The sequence below is a fragment of the Pleurodeles waltl genome, chromosome 1_1 (genome assembly GCF_031143425.1).
Source record: "Pleurodeles waltl isolate 20211129_DDA chromosome 1_1, aPleWal1.hap1.20221129, whole genome shotgun sequence".
Taxonomy (NCBI): domain Eukaryota; kingdom Metazoa; phylum Chordata; class Amphibia; order Caudata; family Salamandridae; genus Pleurodeles; species Pleurodeles waltl.
The window spans coordinates 59,346,206-59,371,469 of record NC_090436.1 but is presented as its reverse complement, the minus strand read 5'-3'; the positions used below and the strand labels follow the sequence as shown (position 1 = coordinate 59,371,469).

The window sequence follows — 25,264 nt, the reverse complement described above, 5'->3', positions numbered from 1 at the left end:
CTCCAGCCAGCAACTGCAACAGTTTCCAAGGTACGCACGCTCTGAGGACCCCTGTCTTCACCCTGCGCCAGAAGACCCGGAGGAATCTCCTGTGGAGTGACGGAGTCACTTCCCTACTCCTGCAGGCACCTTATACGACGACGACTGCTTTTCTGGAACTCCTCCCCCGACTACAAGTGTGCTACCTGGAACACAACATGACCCAGACTGTCCTAAGGTCCAACTGTCCAAGTTTGGTGGAGGTAAGAGCTTGTCTTCCCGGTTTGCGACAGTACCCCTGTGCACCGCGTCATCTCCAGCTCCTTGGGCTTCTGTGCACTTCTTCCAAGAAGCCTTCGTGCACAGTGTAGCCCAGGTCCCCAGCAGTCCATCCTGCGACGCACAACTCGCTGAGTTGTTCTCCGGCGGCGTGGGACCTTCTTTTGTTGTGCTTTACCAACCGCACTTTGCATCTTCTTTGTCCCCGTGTCCTGGGACTCCTGTGGGTTCTGCCTGGTCATGTGGGCTCTCTCCAGTGTTGGGAGCCCCCTCAGTACGAGTTGAGGCCCCCCCAGGTCCCTCCTGGGTCTAGGCAGTGCCATGTTGACGCAAACCACAACCTTGCTTGAACCAAGGCTTGTTGGACAAATCCATCGACGCAAACAGCCTGAATCCAACATCTCGACGTGGGACATCTCCTGCACCACGCAGGAACCTGCAGCCATCTTCTTTGGTGCTCTTCTGCAGACCTCTCCTAACCAGAGAATCCTCTTTTGCACCATCTTCAAGGTTGGCAGGGGCTCATGTCCTTCCTGGAATCTTCTGCAACTTCTGGACTTGGTCGCCTCTCTTCACATGTCTTCAGGTCCAGGAATCCACCATTTGTTGATTGTAGTCTTGCTAGGTTCTTGCAATATCTCTTATCACCACTTGTAGTGTGTACTGAGCAAACTTGCAGTACTTTACTCCTACTTTCCTGGGCTCTGGGGTGTGGTATTTTACTTACCGTTGGTGTTTTCTTACACTCCCAGCACCCCTCTACACTCTACACTTGCCTAGGGGTGAATTCATGATTCGCATTCCACTTTCTTAGTATATGGTTTGTGTTGCCTCTAGGCCTATTGCATTCTGTTGTATTTTCTACTGTTTCCACTATTCTGTGACTATTTACTTACTTGATTTTAGTCTCTAGTGTATATATTGTGTATAATACTTACCTCTAGAAAGAGTGTTGCCTCCAAGATATTTTTGGCTTTGTGTCACTAAAATAAAGTACCTTTATTTTTGGTAACACTGAGTATTGTCTTTTATTGTGTATGAGTACTGTGTAACTACAGTGGTATTGCAGGAGCTTAGCAAGTCTCCTAGTTCATCCTAAACTGCTCTGCTACAACCACCTCTAGACAGTCTAAGCTGCTAGAACACTGCTTACATATCACTAAGAAGGGATAACTGGACCTGGTATAAGGTGTAAGTACCTTAGGTACTCACTACAAACCAGGCCAACATCTTACAACAGCTGGCATCCCACGTGAAGAGGGTAGCACTTCCTGCGTGAGGGGTAGCACACATGTCCGCCTGGAATGGACAGCTGGCACCCCTCGTGTGAGGGTAGCACACATGTGCGCCTGGGAAGAACAGCAGGCACTCTTAGTGAGAGGACAGCAAACACTCCCCATGTGAGGGGAAGCACATATGTCCACCAGTGATGGACAGCAGGCACCCCTTGTGAGAGGGTAGCACTCATCGTGTGAGAGGTAGCGCACACGTCCACCTGTGATGGACAGCAGGCACCCCTCGTGAGAGGGTAGCAATCCCGTGTGAGAGATAGCAGAGATAGCACACACGTCCACCTGTAATGGACAGCAGGCATCCCTCGTGAGAGGGTGGCACTCATCGTGTGAGAGGTAGCGCACACGTCCACCTGTGATGGTCAGCAGGCACCCCTCGTGAGAGGGTAGCACTCCTGTGTGAGAGGTAGCAGAGATAGCACACACGTCCACCTGTGATGAACAGCAAGCACCCCTTGAGAGGGTAGCACTCATCGAGTGAGAGGTAGCAGACACACCCACCCGAGGTGGACAGCTGGCACCCCTGGTGAGAGGGTAGCACTCATTGTGTGAGAGGTAGCGCACACGTCCACCTGTGAGGGACAGTAGGCACCCCTGGTGAGAGGGTAGTACTCACCGTGTGAGAGGTAGCAGAGGTAGCGCACACGTCCGCCTGTGAAGGACAGCAGGCACTCCTGGTGAGAGGGTAGCACTCCCTGTGTGAGGGCTAGCGCACACGTCCACCTGTGAGGGAGAGTAGGCACCCCTGGTGAGAGGGTAGCACTCCCCGTGTGAGAGGTAGCGCACACGTCCACCTGTGAGGGGCAGTAGGCACCCCATGTGAGAGGGTAGCACTCATCGTGTGAGAGGTAGCGCACACGTCCACCTGTGGACAGCAGGCACCCCTCGTGAGAGGGTAGCACTCCCGGGTGAGGGCTAGCGCACACGTCCACCTGTGATGGACAGTAGGCACCCCTGGTGAGAGGGTAGCACTCCCCGTGTGAGAGGTAGCGCACACGTCCACCTGTGATGGACAGCAGGCACCCCTCGTGAGAGGGTAGCACTCCCGTGTGAGAGGTAGCGCACACGTCCACCTGTGATGGACAGCAGGCACCCCTCGTGAGAGGGTAGCACTCCCGTGTGGGAGGTAGCACGTGATGGACAGTTGCCACCCCAGGCGAGAGGTCAGCCAAAACTCCACTTGTGAGGGTCACCAGCAGATGACAGCTCCACTCTTCTGTGAGTGTCAGCAGACCCTCCTTGCCCTGTGATGGACAGCAGAGACCCCTGTGAGGGGCAGCTAACCGTACCCTTGTGGCGGTCACCAGCAGATCACCCCCCCCCCACACACACACACACACACACATCTCCATGTGAGTATCAGCAGGCCCTCCTTGCCCTGTGAGTGTCAGCAGACCCTCCTTGCCCTGTGATGGACAGCAGAGACCCCTGTGAGGGGCAGCTAACCGTACCCTTGTGACGGTCACAAGCCGATGACAACCCCCCCCCCTCCCCCTCCCGCCCCACACACCTCTCTTGCCCTTGTGATGGGCAGCACATGCCAGCTGTTCGCGGCTCTGGGCCTCCTCTCCCGCGGGAGAGGTAGCAGAGAGCGGTGCCCCTGGTGCTTCACTCCCACCTCCTCTGCACAGGCCCCCCCTGTGCCCGGCGGCAGCACCTCTCACGGTGTGACCAGCGGCGGCCCCTCCAGTGAGCAGGAGGAGTGAATGCCAACTCTCACCACAACACAGAGCAATCCATCCCCGATCCCTCGGAGGCGTAATCAGGTGCCCCTGCTCGGTGCACCCCAGCGCGGCCTCCGATTCACGGCCGGAACAGCCGCCTAACAGTTTCACCTCCAGGGTGCCCCGAAGGCCCACAGTGTGCTTGGGTGAACCAAGGCTTGCTCGTGAGAGGGCCCAACGGGGTGGACAGAGGAGGCGGAGGACCACAGAGGGCGCGCAAAGGCTGATCATGGGCTTATTAATATCGAAGGAAGCATGCAGCCGTCTGAGCGATGACGCACGGTGTGATCTTGTGCAAGTGATGACGAGGGCCAGCAGATAAGGAGACCTACAGATCCGCGCTTTGAGTTGGGTAACGTCCCTAATGCAGAGGGAGTACAGCAGGTGCAGTCAATGAGGGCACAGTTCAGCTCACATCGGGACACATAATGCGCGGTCTCGCATTACACTGGAAGAAACTGGTCACAGGAGAACAGCAAGGCCAGACAGCCTGTCACACCTCCTGCTGCACCAAACACACACTCCACAGATGCTCCAGCTCGGTCTGTGGCCTCATGTTCTGACATACATATTATCCCTCAAGTCAGAGCATGTGCGCCCCACGATTTTCTTAAAACTAAGTTCTAGGGGTGTGAGGTAACCTGGCGCAGGCATCCAGTTGCAAAAACAAGGTGAAGGATGGAATGCTTGAATTAACATCAACTATTGGCAATCGCTTGGGTCGTATCCCAATCCATCATTTTTTTTGACCCACCACCTCACCCCGGTTTGCACCCAGCTATATGCAAATCAACCTTGACCCTGGCTGCTCATGGGAACAGCCCAGTAGGAACTGCCAGCCCAGATCCATCCTGAACCAGAACACAAACAACCTACCACCAGTTTTGCTTTAGTTAGGTGGTATAGGATGGTTCCAAAGACACCGTGAGGCTGGGACTCACGTCTGGGAATACCCGGTGCACTTAGGGCACCAAATGCAAAAACAACAAAGTGATGGATGGAATGCTTGAATTAATCTCAGCCACTAGTGATCGCGCAGGGCCACATCCCAATCCATCCTTTTATTGCCCACCATGCCACCTCGGTTTGGACCCAGGCATATGCAATCAGTCTTGACCCTGCTCCTCATTGGAGCAATCCAGCCCGAACTGCCAGGCCACGTCTTCCCTGAATCGGGACATGCTGCCATGTGTTGTCCCCAAAATGCCACGTGGCGACTCGCCCGTCGCTCCTGCACCACCTACCGGTGGCTCCTGTACTAGAGCCCTCCTTCAAATGTTTCAGGAGTTAGATTTGAAATCCAGTTAAATTAGTAACTGGTGTAAGCATGCAAGGTCCGCACAGGAGAGGTGCATTAGTAGGGGGCGGAGGGACAGGCGACTGATATTTTACAAACATCCCAGGGTTCTTGAATAATCTCACAGTTGATCTTCACAAAGGAAAGAGCAGATAGCAGAGACAGACAGACCTAGGGCCCCATAGTAGCAGGACCGAGACCACTCTCTCCAAGACCAAGAACCGTCTGGTTTCCGCCTTGATTGCAGGACTATGCGAGGTACATACGGGTTAAAGCCCCGGCTCCCTCATCAGCTCCCCTGATGCTGGTTGTGGTTAATGGGTTCACTTTGAATGATGGGAGCTCAGAGGATTATTTCCACTTCGAAGGAGAATGAAACTAAAGCTGTGGTGGCTGGGACCCTCTTACACTTCCACAAGTGCTAATGTGCTTTCAAGGTGCCTAGAAAAGCAGGCTTGGACTATTTAGGTGCCTTCCGGCAAGGGGTGAACACGTTTGTGGTCTCAGAAAGACAAGCAAATCTCTCCAGCATGAAGAATGTTTCACGTCCCCAGGCAAAATGCCGAATTTCCTTCTAAATGGCCACTGAGACAGTCAGATCTCTTGCAGAGTTTTCTGCGATTGAAAAACAACTTTTTTGTCAACTAAAAAGAAGCTAGTGGCTGTCTCACACCCACGAGGCAGAGGGATGCTTCTGTATCAGGGTCCAGTCATCAGGGGTTCTTAGAGTCACCCTTTCTTGGTCTCTCTTCATGCAGTCTAATGGTTCCCAGCACCTAGAGTGAGTGAGCATCGGTCTCGGTGAGCAACATATCACCCACTCCTAAGGCTGAATTCTTACAGGTTATTTGTCTTACAATGAGATTTCTTTGCGCTGCGCCCAAGCAGAGCGCTTTACAACTCACTCAATGAGGGACTAAACATTATAAACGTATCATAAGTAAAACACTGAGTATTTAAAGTTAAAATCTGAGGATAGGCAGAAAGAACGGTGTGAGGTGCACCATGTGTGGGACACAAATAATGTTAGGAAAAAAGTATGGGTGTAATATTTGAATTTATCTGCACTACAGGTCGTGTTTTGTCCACTCTGGCACTGCAGACAGAAACCAGCCACATGGAAACCAGCCTCGCTCCTCCTCCAGCAGGAACAGTCCAGACCCAGTGCCAGTCCAGACCCAGTGCCAGTCCAGCTCCAGTGCCAGTCCAGCTCCACTCGAGGGAGAAAACAAGTAGCCGGAGACCGGTTTCACCCTATTCGGGCCTCATCAGGCGCTAAAGCTCGAGTCCAGTAGCAGTGAGCACTTGTTCCCACAATGGACATACCCGTCACACGAAAAGCATCTCACTTAGGAAAACAAAAAGGTGATCAGTGGAATGCCTGCATTCATCTCAGCCAAAGGTAATTAGTTTGGCTGCATTCCAGTCGATTCTGGGCTGCACTGACACTGACTTGCATAAGGCTGGTCCTTGGCAAGAGAGACAGAGGCACAGTCAGCAAACAACTGTCGTTCTAGGCACATATACACCCGACATTTAGGTTTTCCCACAGCTTATGTACATCTGATACACGGTACACAAACAAGGGCCTTATTCAGTTCATCACAGTGTTTTAAAGCAATAACATGTTATGTTTCAATCTGATGAATGCCATTTCAGAACCATGTACATTACTAATGTTAGTGGTAATTTCAGAGCTCATATGAAGTCACACTAGCAGGGCCAGCCACAAGGAGGGCTGTCCCAGTACAGGCAGACTCCAAGAGGTCTCCCAATCTACCCCCATCCTGACCCGATCTGCTGTCTCCCCTGGTGTTTCACTCCCACCTCCTCTGCACATGCCCCCCGGGGAGGGCCCTCTGGACAGGCCCCCATGTGCCCGGCGGCAGCACCTCTCACGGTGTGACCAGCCGTGGCCACTCCAGTGAGATTACATCGTGAACCTGAAGCATGTTGCATCTGAAGGGAGATGTTTGATCAGCCGGGATAGCGCCACGTCTGAGGATCCGTGCCTTCACTTAGATCTAGCATGAGAAGAAATTGCACCAGGCGGGAATCAAGCTTGTTTGGGGTAATATTCGAAAAGGTACTGAGACCAGGTGGTTTCAGGAGGTGAGGGCTGATTCCAACAGAAGATCCCACTTTACAGGGATGCCTTGCATTAGGTCATATACCTTTTTCATCAACAGAGATGGTACCTAGCCCATCAGGTAAAGTTGGAAGGCCCCCTTCTTTGGAGATACCCAATTATGCAGCAAAACATTTGAAAAGCCATTGGTTTACGCTATAATTTCTCAACCCATTTCCTGTGCATTACTAGTCAGAACTGCTCTAATAATCTTAGCGCCAGGACATCCTACAAGGGTAACAGTGCGCTTTATGAAGCAGAGGGCAAATCAAGGAAAAAAAGATACCCCTGAGGTCTATGTTTTGCTGGATAACTGGTGATCCACCGGTCACTGCCATTCAGGAGTATGTGCAGCCTGAACTCTGAGGTTAGCAGTTAGCAAACGTTAATTAGTGCTATTTTCAAGATTGCAGAAACGTTTACAAAAAGCATGACAAACACACTCCAGACACTCTCTTGTTACGACTCTGTCGTCCCATTTCTAGGGGGCGCTGTAAGGGGACTGTCGGAAGCCTGGGAATCACCTTAAACACTTATCTTGAGTCCCTTGCTGACCCCAGTGTGTTTCTCTTTTCTCCATGGTACACTTGTGTAGTACTACATTTGCTTCCTGGGACTGTAAATCCCATAATGCACAGCCTGGTAGTCAGGAAAGCCCGGATTCTGTTTCCCATTGTTTTCTATGGGAGAAGTCCAGTTGCTCCTTTTCACTGGATCCTCTCCTCCAGGACTTCAAGTGTCTGAAACTACACACACCTGAGACCTCTCCTGTGCAGCCCAGCTTGGAACTGGTTATAAGCAGCCATTTCCTCAAGATCCCTGTTGTGCATTGGAGTTCAATTCCTTTGTGTTACAGACCCTTTGTCGGATGGTGTTCCTGTTCTGTTCCAGCTTGATCCTGTTTCCGTTTCTCTGCCCTGCTCCTGATCGTTCCAGCCAGAGTCTACTCCCTATCTCTTAGCCTTGTACCTGTTTGTTTCTTCCAGAGCCTGCTCCCTGTTTCTCTGCCCTGCTCCTGCCTGATTTCAGCCTGAACCTTCTCTCTGTTTCCCAGTCCTGTTTACTGCTCATTTCCTACTCCCTGTATTCCAGCCCTGTCCTTGCCTGTTCCAGCCAGAGCCTGCTCTCAATTTCCCAGTCCTGTCTCGGTTTGTCCCAGCCAGAAGTTTGCGCCCTATTTTCAAGTCCTAGTCCCGCCTTTACTTCAGCCTGAGCCTGTTCCCAGTTCTTGCCTCTGCCTCTTAGTTTGTTCCCTTCTGTTTCGGTTTCTTCTTGGTTATTTGTGTCTGGTAAGTGTTCTACCAGTCTTCACCAGTATATAAGTGCCCTCCTTTGTTCTGGGGTTGGCTCCTGGGTTTCCAGGAGGCAATTCCAGCCCCCATCCTTGTCCAGTGTTATACGTTGTCTTTCGTGCCTAACAGTGACCGTGTGCTATTGCTGTTTTCTCAGGAATCGTCACTGTGTTTCCAGCTGGACCCACAAGAGCGTGTCCTGTGTATGCAAGTACTATCCTTGTTTGTGCTCTAGGGTCCAGAGACAGAATCACTTCTGCTGCCTCCTTTCTATGGGGCTGGCAGGGTGACTATCTGTAAGAGCAAACTGCACAGAGGCATTGACATTCCCTGTCACTGTGGGAGGTTCTGGGCCTTACTCTGTGTACAACCCCAGCGTGTTTGTCCATTACTAATCTGTTTCCTGTTTGTTCACACAAGGGTTGCTCTGCTTTTACTTTCCTGTGCCTGCTCATAGCTGTCCTTTCCGTGTATGCCTTTAGCTGCTCTTCTTCCCCAGTATACTACCTCTTTAGGATATTCGGTGACCTCAAGGGGTGTCCCAAACAGAGTCCTGATAAGACCCGCCCGAAACCGTGACATCCCTAATACTTGGTATTGTAAACAATTAAATAACATTTTCCACAAAGTCTATTGTGTTGTTGTCAAGTGCAGGTGGTGGAACAGGAGGACAAGTGCCAAGGAGAAAGCAATGGTAGCAGGAAGCCAGGAAGAAGTGGGAAAATCTAAGTGGAGATTTTTGGGGGGGTGGGGGGAAAGGAGGCGGGGATCCATTAGAACAGTAAGCTCTGTAGTGACAAGAAATATACTTGGAAGTAAGATGAGCTGTCCTGCACGAACAACAGAGTGTGATCTTCAGCACCCATCCTAACTCTTGGGTAGAAAACAGGGGCGCATCACCATTTGAAAACACTTTCTGAAAGTTAAGATGGTTGGGCGTCATACCGTGTACGTCTTGGGCGTCATACCGTGTACGTCTTGGGCGTCATACCGTGTACGTCTTGTCCTGCATTTAAAAACAAATGCCACATTAAATATCGCAAACTATTATTCACAAGAGGGAATTCTAGTTTCCTATAACAATTACTGTCTCAACAGAACTGCAGATGCAGACACTAAATACTAGTGTCTTTCATGAAATCAGTCAGTCAGTTTTAAGACGAGCAACACTATTTCACACAAAAACATTCTATTACATAAAGCAGTTAGAAGAAAGACATTACACAATTAATCCCTGTGCTCCTAACATACCGGTCAGAAAGGGATTTATGCTTTGGAAAAGGGAGATGCATAAGGGATTGAGGTCTAAGATTGGAATCAGTTTAGAAATATATGATTTAAATGTAGAAGACTCTACCCTGCCCATGCCTCAACACTATCCCATAATCTTAAGGATTCCTCTCAGGTCTTCAGTGATGTTGTGGAAGTGCATGTTGTGTTGCTACCAGTAACTGAAGTTTGGGCGGTGCTGCAGTCTTTCTAACTGTGTATAAAAGAGAGGCCGATGGTTGGAATGCAGCAACTGAATGCAAAGCTAATGAATCCCCCCAGAAACACAGCAAATACATTGTGTGCTCAATGGAAACCAACAAAGGCAGATAGGCGACACTTAATCAGTATTTGTAGGAGGCTGGCCTGGCTTGTAGTGGGTGCCAGAGGTACTTACACCTTGTGTCAGGTCCAGTTATCCCTTATTAGTGTAGAAGAGGTGTTTCTAGCAGCTTAGGCTGATAGAAGGTAGCTATGGCAAAGCAGCTTAGGCTGAACTAGGAGACATGTAAAGCTCCTACTATACCACTGGTGTCATATGCACAATATCATAAGAAAACACAATACACAGAAGTACTAAAAATAAAGGTACTTTATTTTTATGACAATATGCCAAAAGTATCTCAGTGAGTACCCTCAGTATGAGGATAATATATATACACAAGATATATGTACACAAACCAAAATTATGCAGGTAATAGCAAGAAAAGTAATGCAAGAAGTGTAAAGTTACAATAGATTGCAATAGGAGCACATAGGTATAGGGGCAACACAAACCATATACTCCAAAAGTGGAATGCGAACCACGAATGGACCCCAAACCTATGTGAGCTTGTAGAGGGTTGCTGGGACTGTAAGAAAACAGTGAGGGTTAGAAAAATAGCCCACCCCAAGACCCTGAAAGGTAGGTGTAAAGTGTACCTACTACCCCCAGAGAGCACAGAAGTTGTGATAGGGGGATTCTGCAGGAAGACTAAACATCAGCAATGCAACAACAGTGGATTTCCGAATCGGAGTACCTGTAAGACAAGGGGACCAAGTCCAATAGTCGCGACAGTGTCGAGAGTGGGCAGGAGCCCAGGAAATGCCAGCTGAAGGTGCAAGGAAGCTGCCACCGGATAGAAGGAGCTTGGAGTTCTGCAAGAAAGAAGAGGACTAGAAACTTCCCCTTTGGAGGATGGATGTCCCACGTCGCGATGAAGCTTGCAGAGGTGTTCCCACGCAGAAAGACCACAAACAAGCCTTGCTAGCTGCAAGGGTCGCGGTTAGGGTTTTTGGATGCTGCTGTGGCCCAGGAGGGACCAGGATGTCGCCACTTGGATGAGGAGACAGAGGGGGCGCCCAGCAACGTAGGGAGCCCTCACAGAAGCAGGCAGCACCCGCAGAAGTACCTGAACAGGCACTTAGAAGAAAAGTGAACCGGAGTCCTCCCAAAGTCACAAAAGGGAGTCCCACGACGCCAGAGGACAACTCAGAAGGTTGTGAACTGCAGGTTAGAGTTTCGGGGACCCAGGCTTGGCTGTGCACAAAGGAAATCCTGGAAGAGTGCACAGGAGCTGGAGCAGCTGCAAATCACGCGGTACCCAGCAATGCAGTCTAGCGTGGGGAGGCAAGGACTTACCTCCACCAAACTTGGACTGAAGAGTCACTGGACTGTGGGAGTCACCTGGACAGAGTTGCTGAGTTCCAGGGCCCACGCTCGTCGTGCTGAGAGGGGACCCAGAGGACCGGTGAAGCAGTCTTTTGTCGCCTGCGGTTGCAGGGGGAAGATTCCGTCGACCCATGTGAGAAGGTAGCCTCTTTCTAGCCTTGTTACCCCCCACTTTTGGCCTGTTTGTGAGTGTATGTCAGGGTGTTTGTCACTGTTTTCACTGTCTCACTGGGATCCTGATAGCCAGGCCTCAGTGCTTATAGTGAAAACACCATGTTTTCAGTATGGTTGTTATGTGTCACTGGGATCCTGCTAGTCAGGACCCCAGTGCTCATAGGTTTGTGGCCTATATGTATGTGTCACTGGGACCCTGTCACACAGGGCCCCAGTGCTCATAGGTGTGCATGTATATGTTCCCTGTGTGGTGCCTAACTGTCTCACTGAGGCTCTGCTAACCAGAACCTCAGTGGTTATGCTCTCTCATTTCTTTCCAAATTGTCACTAACAGGCTAGTGACCATTTTTACCAATTTACATTGGCTTACTGGAACACCCTTATAATTCCCTAGTATATGGTACTGAGGTACCCAGGGTATTGGGGTTCCAGGAGATCCCTATGGGCTGCAGCATTTCTTTTGCCACCCATAGGGAGCTCTGACAATTCTTACACAGGCCTGCCACTGCAGCCTGAGTGAAATAACGTCCACGTTATTTCACAGCCATTTTACACTGCACTTAAGTAACTTATAAGTCACCTATATGTCTAACCTTTACCTGGTAAAGGTTAGGTGCAAAGTTACTTAGTGTGTGGGCACCCTGGCACTAGCCAAGGTGCCCCCACATTGTTCAGAGCCAATTCACTGAACTTTGTGAGTGCGGGGACACCATTACACGCGTGCACTACATATAGGTCACTACCTATATGTAGCTTCACCATGGTAACTCCGAATATGGCCATGTAACATGTCTATGATCATGGAATTGCCCCCTCTATGCCATCCTGGCATAGTTGGCACAATCCCATGATCCCAGTGGTCTGTAGCACAGACCCTGGTACTGCCAAACTGCCCTTCCTGGGGTTTCACTGCAGCTGCTGCTGCTGCTGCTGCCAACCCCTCAGACAGGCAGCTGCCCTCCTGGGGTCCAGCCAGGCCTGGCCCAGGATGGCAGAACAAAGAACTTCCTCTGAGAGAGGGTGTGACACCCTCTCCCTTTGGAAAATGGTGTGAAGGCAGGGGAGGAGTAGCCTCCCCCAGCCTCTGGAAATGCTTTGTTGGGCACAGATGTGCCCAATTCTGCATAAGCCAGTCTACACCGGTTCAGGGACCCCTTAGCCCCTGCTCTGGCGCGAAACTGGACAAAGGAAAGGGGAGTGACCACTCCCCTGACCTGCACCTCCCCTGGGAGGTGTCCAGAGCTCCTCCAGTGTGCTCCAGACCTCTGCCATCTTGGAAACAGAGGTGCTGCTGGCACACTGGACTGCTCTGAGTGGCCAGTGCCACCAGGTGACGTCAGAGACTCCTGCTGATAGGCTCCTTCAGGTGTTAGTAGCCTTTCCTCTCTCCTAGGTAGCCAAACCCTCTTTTCTGGCTATTTAGGGTCTCTGTCTCTGGGGAAACTTTAGATAACGAATGCATGAGCTCAGCAGAGTTCCTCTGCATCTCCCTCTTCACCTTCTGATAAGGAATCGACCGCTGACCGCGCTGGAAGCCTGCAAACCTGCAACATAGTAGCAAAGACGACTACTGCAACTCTGTAACGCTGATCCTGCCGCCTTCTCGACTGTTTTCCTGCTTGTGCATGCTGTGGGGGTAGTCTGCCTCCTCTCTGCACCAGAAGCTCCGAAGAAATCTCCCGTGGGTCGACGGAATCTTCCCCCTGCAACCGCAGGCACCAAAAAGCTGCATTTCCGGTCCCTTGGGTCTCCTCTCAGCACGACGAGCGAGGTCCCTCGAATCCAGCGACACCGTCCAAGTGACCCCCACAGTCCAGTGACTCTTCAGCCCAAGTTTGGTGGAGGTAAGTCCTTGCCTCACCTCGCTGGGCTGCATTGCTGGGAACCGCGACTTTGCAAGCTACTCCGGCCCCTGTGCACTTCCGGCGGAAATCCTTCGTACACAGCCAAGCCTGGGTCCACGGCACTCTAACCTGCATTGCACGACTTTCTAAGTTGGTCTCCGGCGACGTGGGACTCCTTTGTGCAACTTCGGCGAGCACCGTTTCACGCATCCTCGTAGTGCCTGTTTCTGGCACTTCTCCGGGTGCTACCTGCTTCAGTGAGGGCTCTTTGTCTTGCTCGACGTCCCCTCTCTCTGCAGTTCCAATTTGCGACCTCCTGGTCCCTCCTGGGCCCCAGCAGCGTCCAAAAACGCCAAACGCACGTTTTGCGTGTAGCAAGGCTTGTTGGCGTCCATCCGGTGAGAAAACACTTCTGCACGACTCTCCAAGGCGTGGGGGATCCATCCTCCAAAGGGGAAGTCTCTAGCCCTTGTCGTTCCTGCAGTATTCACAGTTCTTCAGCCTAGTAAGAGCTTCTTTGCACCAACCGCTGGCATTTCTTGGGCATCTGCCCATCTCCGAGTTGCTTGTGACTTTTGGTCCCCTTGTTCCACAGGTACCCTCAGTCAGGAATCCATCGTTGTTGCATTGCTGATTTGTGTTTTCCTTGCATTTTCCCCCTAACACGACTATTTTGTCCTTAGGGGAACTTTGGTGCACTTTGCACTCACTTTTCAGGGTCTTGGGGAGGGTTATTTTTCTAACTCTCACTATTTTCTAATAGTCCCAGCGACCCTCTACAAGGTCACATAGGTTTGGGGTCCATTCATGGTTCGCATTCCACTTCTGGAGTATATGGTTTGTGTTGCCCCTATCCCTATGTTTCCCCATTGCATCCTATTGTAACTATACATTGTTTGCACTGTTTTCTAAGACTATACTGCATATTTTTGCTATTGTGTATATATATCGTGTGTATATTTCCTATCCTCTCACTGAGGGTACACTCTAAGATACTTTGGCATATTGTCATAAAAATAAAGTACCTTTATTTTTAGTATAACTGTGTATTGTGTTTTCTTATGATATTGTGCATATGACACTAAGTGGTACTGTAGTAGCTTCACACGTCTCCTAGTTCAGCCTAAGCTGCTCTGCTAAGCTACCATTATCTATCAGCCTAAGCTGCTAGACACCCTATACACTAATAAGGGATAACTGGGCCTGGTGCAAGGTGCAAGTACCCCTTGGTACTCACTACAAGCCAGTCCAGCCTCCTACAACCCACGGGAGATTTCTTCAGAGCTCCTGGTGCAGAGAGGAGGCAGGCTACCCCCAGAGCATGCACCATCTGGAAACAGTCAAGAAAGCCAGCAGGATGAAGCGATACAAGGTTGCTAGTAGTCCTCTTGCTACTTTGTTGCGGTTTTGCAGGCGTCCTGCGCAGTCAGCGGTCGATCCTTTGGTAGAAGGTGAAGAGGGAGATGCAGAGGAACTGATGAGCTCTTGCATTCGTTATCTGGTGAGATCCCCAAAGCAGAGACCCCAAATAGCCAGAAAAGGAGGCTTGGCTACCCAGGAAGGAGGATTGGCTACCAAGAGAGGTAAGAGCCTATCAGAAGCAGCCTCTGACGTCACCTGCTGGCACTGGCCACTGGTCCAGTGTGCCACAGACACCTCTGTTTCCAAGATGGCAGAGGTCTGGGACACACTGGAGGAGCTCTGGGCACCTCCCCTGGGAGGTGCAGGTCACGGGAGTGGTCACTCCCCTTTCCTTTGTCCAGTGTCGCACCAGAGCAGGGCTGGGGGGATCCCTGAACCGGTGTAGACTGGCTTATGCAGAGATGGGCACCATCTGTGCCCATCAAAGCATTTCCAGAGGCTGGGGGAGGCTACTCCTCCCCAGCCTTCACACCTATTTCCAAAGGGAGAGGGTGTTACACCCTCTCTCAGAGGAAATCCTTTGTTCTGCCTTCCTGGGCCAGGGCTGCCTGGACCCCAGGAGGGCAGAAACCGGTCTGAGGGGTTAGCAGCAGCAGCAGAGACCCCCGAAAGGCAGTTTGGCAGTACCCGGGTTCTGTGCTAGAGACCCGGGGGATCATGGAATTGTCCCCCCCAATGCCAGAATGGCACTGGGGTGACAATTCCATGATCTTAGACATGTTACATGGCCATGTTCGGAGTTACCATTGTGACGCTGTACATAGGTAGTGACCTATGTACAGTGCACGCGTGTAATGGTGTCCCCACACTCACAAAGTCTGGGGAATTTGCCCTGAACGATGTGGGGGCAACTTGGCTAGTGCCAGGGTGCCCACACACTAAATAACTTTGCACCTAACCTTCACCAGGTGAAGGTTAGACATGTAGGTGACGTATAAGTTACTTAAGTGCAGTGGTAAATGGCTGTGAAATAACATGGACGTTATTTCACTCAGGCTGCACTGGCAGGCCTGTGTACAAATTGTCAGAGCTCCCTATGGGTGGCAAAAGAAATGCTGCAGCCCATAGGGATCTCCTGGAACCCCAATACCCTGGGTACCTCAGTACCATATACTAGGGAATTATATGGGTGTACCAGTATGCCAATGTGAATTGCTAAGTTTAGTCACTAGCCTGTTAGTGACAAATATGGAAAGCAGAGAGAGCATAACCACTGAGGTTCTGGTTAGCAGAGCCTCAGTGAGACGGTTAGGCATCACACAGGGAACACATACAGGGCACATACTTATGAGCACTGGGGCCCTGCCTGGCAGGGTCCCAGTGACACAGACTAAAACAACATATATATATATATATACAGTGAAATATGGGGGTAACATGCCAGGCAAGATGGTACTTTCCTACACAACCCCCCCCAAACGAAGGACAATAAGACTAGCCATGACCTGATGAGTCTTCATTGTCTAAGTGGAAATATCTGGAGAGTCCATCTGCATTGGAGTGGGTACTCCCAGATCTATGTTCCACTGTATAGTCCATCCCCTGTAGAGATATGGACCACCTCAACAATTTAGGGTTTTCACCTTTCATTTGTTTTAGCCAAAGTAGAGGTTTGTGGTCTGTCTGAACAATAAAGTGAGTGCCAAACAGGTATGGCCTCAACTTTTTCAGTGCCCAGACCACAGCAAAGGCCTCCCTCTCAATGACAGACCAACGCTTTTCTCTAGGGGTCAACCTTCTGCTGATAAAAGCAACTGGTTGATCCTGGCCCTCAGAATTCAGTTGTGATAAGACTGCCCCTACCCCTAATTCAGATGCATCAGTTTGAACAATTAATTTCTTGGAGTAACATAAGCTTTTTAAGACAGGTGCAGAGCACATGGCCTGTTTGAGCTCCTCAAAAGCTTTCTGACAGCTAGCTGTCCACAATACTTTTTTAGGCATCTTTTTACTTGTGAGATCATTAATTGGGGCTGCTATGGAAGCATAGTTGTTAATGAATCGCCTGTAATACCCAGTGAGGCCTAAGAAGGCTCTCACCTGGGTCTGTGTTGTAGGGGGAACCCAATCCATGATTGTCTGGATTTCCCCCTGAAGTGGTGCAATCTGTTCTCCACCTACCAGGTGTCCCAGATAAACCACCTTTCCCTGCCCTATCTGGCACTTTGAAGCCTTGATAGTGAGGCCTGCCTTTTGCAGGGCCTCCAAAACTTTCCATAGGTGGACCAGGTGCTCATCCCATGTGGAGCTAAAGACAGCTATATCATCTAGGTATGCTGCACTAAAAGCCACCAACCCTTGCAGGACTGTGTTCACCAACCTCTGAAAAGTGGCAGGTGCATTCTTCAAACCAAAGGGCATCACTGTAAATTGGTAGTGCCCTCCTATAGTTGAAAATGCAGTTTTAGGTTTAGCATCCTCAGCCAATTTGATCTGCCACTACCCTGCAGTCAAATCAAAGGTGCTTAGATACTTGGCAGATGCCAGTGTATCTATGAGCTCATCTGCCCTGGGTATAGGGTGAGCATCAGTTTTTGTTACCTGATTGAGACCTCTGTAGTCTACACAAAACCTCATCTCCCTTTTTCCATCTTTTGAGTGAGGCTTTGGTACAAGCACCACAGGACTCGTCCATGGGCTTTCAGAAGGTTCAACCACTCCAAGATCAAGCATTTTCTGAACCTCTTGTTTTATGCACTCCCTGACATGGTCAGGCTGCCTATATAGTTTACTTTTGACAGGCAAGCTGTCTCCAGTATCAACTGTGTGTTCACACCAAGATGTGGTGCCTGGCACAGTTGAAGAGTTCAGAGAATTGTCCAAGGAGATTTATGTAGTTGTCTTTCTGTTCTGCAGTCAGTCTGCTAAAACTACTCCCTCCACTAAAGCATCTTCTTCAGTGGAAGAGAAGAGATCAGGGAGAGGGTCACTCTTCTTCCTGTCCCTCATCTGTTGCCATGAGCAGGGTGAGATCAGCCCCGTCATAGTAGGGTTTTAGGCGGTTGACATGAATCACCCTAAGGGGACTCCTGGCAGTGCCCAGGTCTACCAGATAGGTAACCTCACCCTTTTTTTCAACAATTAGATGGGGTCCACTCCATTTGTCCTGGAGTGCTCTTGGGGCCACAGGCTCCAATGCCCACACCTTCTGTCCTGGTTGGTACTGAATCAGAACAGCCTTCTGGTCATGCCATTGCTTCTGGAGCTGTTGGCTGGCCTGAAGGTTTTTACTGGCCTTTTTCATGTACTCGGCCATTCTGCATCTTAGGCCAAGTACATAGTCCACTATGTCCTGTTTGGGAGCTTTTAAAGGTTGTTCCCAACCCTCCTTCACAAGAGATAGTGGACCTCTTACAGGGCGTCCAAAGAGGAGCTCAAAGGGGCTGAAGCCCACTCCTTTCTGGGGTACCTCCCTGTAAGCAAAAAGGAGGCAAGGTAACAGGACATCCCATATCCTCCTGAGTTTTTCAGGGAGTCCCATTATCAAACCTTTGAGAGTTTTATTAAACCCCTCTACCAGTCCATTAGTCTGTGGATGATAAGGTGTGGTGAATTTGTAGGTTACACCACATTCCTTCCACATAGCTTTCAAGTAGGCAGACATAAAGTTGCTACCCCTGTCTGATACGACCTCTTTAGGGAAACCCACACAGAAAGACCGCAAACAAGCCTTGCTAGCTGCAAGGGTTGCGGTTAGGGTTTTTGGATGCTGCTGTGGCCCAGGATGTCAGAGGAAGTCCTTTGTTCTGCCTTACTGGGCCAGGGTTGTCTGGACCCCAGGAGGGCAGAAACCTGTCTGAGGGGTTGGCAGCAGCAGCAGCTGCAGTGGAGACCACGGAAAGGCAGTTTGGCAGTACCCAGGTTCTGTGCTAGAGACCCAGGGGTCATGGAATTGTCCCCCGAATGCCAGAATAGCATTGGGGTGACAATTCCATGATCTTAGACATGTTACATGGCCATCTTTGGAGTTACTATTGTGACGCTGTACATAGGTAGTGACCTATGTACAGTGCACGCTTGTAATGGTGTCCCCGCACTCACAAAGTCTGGGGAATTTGCCCTGAACGATGTGGGGGCACCTTGGCTAGTGCCAGGGTGCCCACACACTAAGTAACTTTGCACCCAACCTTCACCAGGTGAAGGTTAGACATATAGGTGACTTATAAGTTACTTAAGTGCAGTGGTAAATGGCTGTGAAATAACGTAGACGTTATTTCACTCAGGCTGCACTGGCAGGCCTGTGTAAGAATTGTCAGATCTCCCTATGGGTGGCAAAAGAAATGCTGCAGTCCATAGGGATCTCCTGGAACCCCAATACCCTGGGTACCTCAGTACCATATACTAGGGAGTTCTATAGGTGTACCAGTATGCCAATGTGAATTGGTAAATTGAGTCACTAGCCTGTTAGTGACAAATTTGGAAAGCAGAGAGAGCATAAACACTAAGGTTCTGGTTAGCAGAGCCTCAGTGAGACAGTTAGGCATCACACAGGGAACACATACAGGGCACGTACTTATGAGCACTGGGGCCCTGCCTGGCAGGGTCCCAGTGACACATAGACTAAAACAACATATATACAGTGAAATATGGGGGTAACATGCCAGGCAAGATGGTACTTTCCTACAAATGGCTCCCTGTCGGGGAATTGAACCCCGGTCTCCCGCGTGACAGGCGGGGATACTGACCACTATACTAACGAGGAGCCATGTGTAGAAAAGTACCATCTTGCCTGGCATGTTACCCCCATATTTCACTGTATATATGTTGTTTTAGTCTATGTGTCACTGGGACCCTGCCAGACAGGGCCCCAGTGACAGACTAAAACAACATATATACAGTGAAATATGGGGGTAACATGCCAGGCAAGATGGTACTTTCCTACAGTATTGGCCTGCATAAAGCTTCAGTGTTAGCTCAAGCAGGCTACGCAAGGTTACACACGCTTTAATACTGGCCAAGGTATGGCTGGTAATACAGATTCATGGCAAAGAAAACATCATGGTCTTGGTTGCGAACATACTCTTTCATTTTCAGACTTTTGAAAGTCCCAGGCAAGGAGTTTGTAATGTCAAAGCAAGAGGTGATGTGGAGTGGACACAGATATGTTTTGATAGGGATTCTAAGAAATTGAGTAGTATATAGCATAATAGCTGCACAGTGCATAAACAAAGCATCTGTAAAAAAAAAAAAATGGGAAGAGGAAATAATAGGTAAGATGCTTTTAACTCAATTTATTCACAAGAAGGAAGAAGAGATGCAATTTAAAAAGATGCGCACAGTATTCTTGAGTTGGGTTGTTCAACCTGGAAGGGAATCTCAAAGGTTGATTGCACCAAAGGTTGGTTAAACGAGTGGGTCAATGTAAGAGAAAACTGAATTTTGGAGCTCCCAGATGCCAAGTGTCCTTGCGCCAGAGGCAATGCTACCCACCCGAAGTGGTCAGGGGTTTGTTAAGAATAGGGTGGGTTAACTAAACTAAGCTTTGGAGATGTGGCTACCAAGCCAACCTGGCGGACACGAGCACTTGAGCTCTCCCACCATCCAAAAAGGAGAAGATGCAAGAACGTCCCACCTGCGAGTAAAAAGTTCAGAGAGCCACCGTGGCCTCTCCTCGGCCCAGGCCATCTTTTCTACAGAGTAATTCAGAAGCAGCACAGGCGCCCAACATATACAGCCCCGCAGAGAAGTGATTGCACAAGGCACAATGGAAGTGGCAGCGGCGGTAAACAATAAAATGACATTGTTCCACAGTGTCTATGGTGTTGTTTGGCTCAAACAAGAAGTGTAGGTGTTGGAAGAGGAGGGTTGCTGCCTACGATAATTGCCTATGGTAATCAGTGCAGCATGGGGCCCCCAGGTCAGAGTGAGAAGATGGAGGTGGTGACCTTGCAGAAGCTGACGTGAAGAGTAGAGAGTGTGGTTCCAAAACCTCCGCCCCCCCAAGACCCAAAACCCTGCAAAAAATAATAATAAGTACCCTCACCCCCCCCAACAAAACCCTGGGCCTGGTAAAAAAAATAAAAAACAGAACTTCCCCAAACCCCCTACCCGCCCTGAGTTCTAAAACCTTCCCCCACACTTAAAACAAAATAACCGCACTGCCCCTCCACCCGGAGTAAACCCTAAAACATTCCACCACTGAACCCCCACCCCCAAAAACGTGGCCCCAGACCGTCCCCACCCTGCACCCCTAGTACCCTGACCACAAAGAGGCCTAAAACTGCCCCTTCCCCCCTTCCACCCTCTAACCCCACCCTGCCCTAAAAACTACACTGGCTTCTCCCCACCCGGAGTCCTAACACCGACCCCTTAGAGAGGAGAAAAAAAAAAATTGCCACCCAGGCCTCCGTCCCCACCCTGTTGTTAAAACGCCACCCCACCGCCCCAGCCCCACTTACCCGTCCGCCACGTTCCTCTCCTCGATGTGTGCCTGAACCATGCATTTGCGTGGTTCGGACACGTGTGGTTCAGGGCAAGCGTGGTAAGGCTCCGGACGTGTAGTAAAGGCCGTTTCCCTTCTCCCTCAGTGATGGAGATCTTCACTTACGGATGCAAAGTCCCTAGCAGTAACTTTACACTCAAACACTGCTGCAGGAGACCCCACCCCCTGGTTTGAGGATGGTAGAAGTGTAAAATCAAATCAACACCTAGGTGTAGCTCTGAAATGTACACCTACATGTAGTAATAAATATACATGTGTACATTTACCTGCACAAGTAGTCCCCACAGTGTATTCAAGGGTGATGTCCCTGGATATTACTGTATGCGAGACTGAGGGTAAGAAACCAGTCAGTCTGAGTTTTGCCAGACAAGTGAAATCACATTTCTTTTTAAACTTGGGGGAGGGTCTGGCGCAACGTGTTTTAAAAAAAAAAATACCAGAGAAAATGGACATCCACTTCTAGAGTTTCATGAGAAAGGATCCCGAGTGTCAATGTCTTTTACAGAACTTTTTGTTCAATAAAGTTGCTTTTGTTACATACTAATAGGTAACCCAGAGCAGACTTGACGTCTGTGCTGTACAATACTGTAATTATATTGTTCTCATGAAGAGTGCCATTATGTTACCAGATGTTTGTAGTTTTTTTTTTTTTCCATTTCAGACATCAAGATACCCGTACTCTCGGTAATCCAGACAACACTGTGCTGGGTTAATGTGGAATTTTCCAAGATCAAAACAATGGTAATATGATAATATAAGGGTGATGAGCAAAGATTGATGAGCATCAACTACTCTTGGAAACATTTATTTATAGAAATTCAATGGTCTGGGGTCCTTCTGGCCCAAAGCAATGCAATCTGCAGATAAACGATTAATAAAGACAGCCTCATAGAGGCAGCAGAGCTGATGCACCCTCGAACTGCACTGAGAAAGTTTCTTCCCCTTCTTTCAAATCACCATCAAGCTCTGGTTTATTAACAGACTGCATCAATAGTGTATATCTAGGTCTGTCTGCCTATTCTGTTGCTTATTTACAGTATGCACAAAATGTCGCTCTAAGAGCGCATTTTAAATCCCCCTTATCTCCTAGGACCTTCTACAGATGTGAAAAACGATCCAAGTTCTTCATGAATCTACAGCGCCATATGTCCACAACTCTAACAATGTGTTCTGAAAATCATTTGCTGGCTGTGAGCGGGAAAAACAGGCAAGGGATGGAAGCGCTCAGTTGGTCATACAGCCCCTTATCTATGGAATAATCTTGCACTGATGCTTAGAAACGTGTAGAGCCACTGGGCCTTTAGAGATGCTCTGAGAATGCACCTATATTGTGGACATGGCTATAATAAGCAACATCCCTGTTGCTCCCATTTAGTTTTTAGTGCCGCGAAGCATTTTGATGTATGTGCGGTTAGTAATTAGAAGAAATAAATATTCAAGAAAGGGTTAGTTTGATGAATTGCATGAGCTAAAAAAGAAAAAAGCTTTTGCAAGAGAATCACCATCATCCCTTGGAAGGCACATGGATGACCCCGCATCGGATCACGGATGTGGCTTACGGTAGAAGATACTCAGAAGTACTCACATATCACTCGGTGGCTCTCTTACAAGGATCACGACTGGATTACAAAATCAACAGATCGGTCATAAGTTACACTGAGGTCAGGTTCATACATGGTCATGGTTGAAATCAGGTCACTGAACAGGTGTTTGTGGGCATTCCACAAAAGCGCCTAGGAAGTTACTCATCTTCCTGCTGAAGACTAGGCATGCATGAAAAAGCACCTCCCTGAAACAGACGCTAAACACAGTCATACATCTCTTCATACAGGCCAGAGAGGCGAGGCAAAACAATAAAATACAGTTCAGAGAACCAAGCTTAGCCTAAAACATTAGGGAAATACTTGCTGGAACACAAATATCTCTGCTTTATATACTAAAGGCAGGGGTGCTTCTGTTATTCTCTGATTGAGCACTCCATTTCCTGCATGTAATAGCTTAAGGGTGTTGGGAAATTACTGGGGTGGATGCTAGATATTGGGGTCCTCTCCTGCAGGTAGGGCTTGATTGTCAGATATAGAGGGGCTCTTGTGCTACAATGATGTCGGGCACATTTTTAGATCTAGAGCTTTATTAACCAGAAGCAATAACAAGCATCAGCTTAGCCCTGTTCAGTTTTTTTAAAGGTACTGTATGTCTGGCTGTTTTGTTTAATGCTAATTGGATGGGTCAGATATATTGTACAGACCACTGCAGTAGTCTAATTTTTCCCCAAAGCTATAGTAAAGGCCTCCAGTATTATTATGCAGAAGAGCCACAAGAATAGTATGTGATCTACATGTACTAACCTGTAAAACGAGAAACAGGGTTGTATCTAAACTAGACTCTCCCCAGGGTTAAACAGTTTAGTGATCGTATGGTATTTGGGGCCATATGTACCAACGCATTTCCCCATAGACACAGAATGGGTAAAACCCTTTGCTACATCTGCCCTTGGTCCCTAGACATCAAGTTAATAGTAAATACAACATTACATTATCTAACCAAGACTTGCGGAGAGTAACGCCAAGAGATACAAATTGGGTGATAAAAGAAGGAAAGATGAGGAGTAAGATATCCAACTTTTAACCATTAGGATACCATTCACAAAAAAGTCCACGTTGCGTTTTATTTATCTTCCTCAGCTCGTCTCAAACACTTTTTTCAATCATACTTTGACAGTAGCAATAATTTCTCAATCCAGTCCTCAACAGAAGGCGACGGCCTTGTCTTTCAATGTCTCAAATATTATTTTAGCTACAATCAAGCCTTCAAAAGTCCAACTTCAACAAGCATGACCTAATTCATGGTCTGATGGTAATAGCCTACTCTAATCTATCCCAAACCATCCCAATCTACCCCACACCAATCCAATCTACCCCACACCAATCCAATCTACCCCACACCAAACTATCCCCATCTATCCACACTCTATTCCAATCTACTCTACTGTAATCCACCCATCTCCTCCAGTGCACTGTAATCTCCCCACCCCACTCTACTCCACTCCACTCTACTCAAATATATAAAGCTCCACTTTACCCAACCTACCCCATCTATCCTATTCTTACCTACCCCAATATACTTCACTCCCATCGACCCCACTCCACCCCAATTGACCTCAGCTCCCCCTCTCCAATCTACCCAAACCTCACCCACTCAATTCTATCCCGCTCTACCCCCCAACTCCCATCTACCCCATTCCAAACACTGCAGCTACACTCAAGTTTTAGCCACGCTGAACAGCAGCCACACTGGTGTACAACAAGGGCTAAAACACACTGCCAAAGCCAAGAGCTCTCGCACTGGTGAGACCTATTGGCTTTGTCACTGCTCGTTTGTTAGGATCATCATTTACTTTGAGCTAACATACTTATTCACCTTCTGCTCGTATTCACTGCTCTTCTTAAGCTTCAGCACGTGAATATTCGATGAGTAAACCTCTGCTCTTAATCATTTCTTACTGAAGTCTGTGATATTTGTCTCCTGTAAAAGCCACTTCTGCTGCGTGACTGCGAACACCTGCATTCTTTCTCACCTGATAAGGCCTTATGCACCTCTCATCTGCTGCAGACCTGTTCACAAGAAGTAATGAATGAGCAATTCGGAGACTTCGGAAAATTATAGCCTTGAACTGGCGATCAGGGCGACGGACTGCGTCGGCTGGATTTTGATCAACCTGCTGAGAAGTCGGAATGGCCTATTGATCTACACGCTCTAGGAGCCCTGCCAGGATGTACAGAGCAGTTTAAAAGATATGGACATTTAACATTAGACAGCATTCTGTTTGGCGCACACAGACCTCGCTGCAAACACTAACTTGTTCAAAACAGGTTTTGTTTCAGCATTCTACTACTGTGAAAATACAGGACACCTGTCAACTTGGTGCCATCACTGACCATGGGTGACAAAGCCTTATCTAAAGGACTTTGTAGAATGACCTACAGTTGTGAATCGATTCAATAAGTGACCACTTACAGAGGCCATAAACACCTGGCACTTCTAGAACTAAACACAAGCAGCTCCAAGGCCTGCTTAGTGTCAACAGGCCATTTAATTATTTGCTTGTGTGGTACATCTGATAGAGCTATTGTTGAGGTGGAATCTAGTAATTATTTACCTAGTTTAAGAGGGCTGAGAAGGACATCAGATTCACCAGAAAAAAATAAACACAAGTCTATAACGACCTCCAGCAGGGTCAAGGGACCAGCCTCTATAAGTTGAAATAAACAATAAAATATTTGGCAAATATACACCCCATAAAATACATGTAAACATTTAAAAAAATGAATTGGACAGTAGGTCCAATAAGATAAACCAACATAATCAGATGATTACAAGCCCTTAGTTAAACACATTACAGGAAACGCTATAGAATGTGTCTAACAATTGGTTACAGGTCAGAACCTTTCCACAGAAGCAGTCTGCCTGT

The 25,264-nt window shown here is 48.7% G+C and overlaps 1 protein-coding gene and 1 non-coding gene across 3 annotated transcripts in view; both read right to left on the bottom strand.

The window, feature by feature from the left end:
- Positions 1-25,264, bottom strand: part of ATOSB (atos homolog B) — a 316,423-nt gene that overhangs the window by 265,475 nt on the left and 25,684 nt on the right. The window contains exon 2 of one of the 2 annotated variants that reach the window (XM_069212482.1): positions 8,937-8,997. The exons of the other annotated variant lie outside the window; for it this stretch is intronic. The gene's annotated coding sequence lies outside the window, so the exon portion shown is untranslated. The remainder of the gene's footprint in view (positions 1-8,936; positions 8,998-25,264) is intronic. 2 annotated transcript variants of the gene reach the window in all.
- Positions 18,982-19,053, bottom strand: TRNAD-GUC (transfer RNA aspartic acid (anticodon GUC)). The gene has a single exon. It is a non-coding gene; the product is annotated as a tRNA-Asp (tRNA).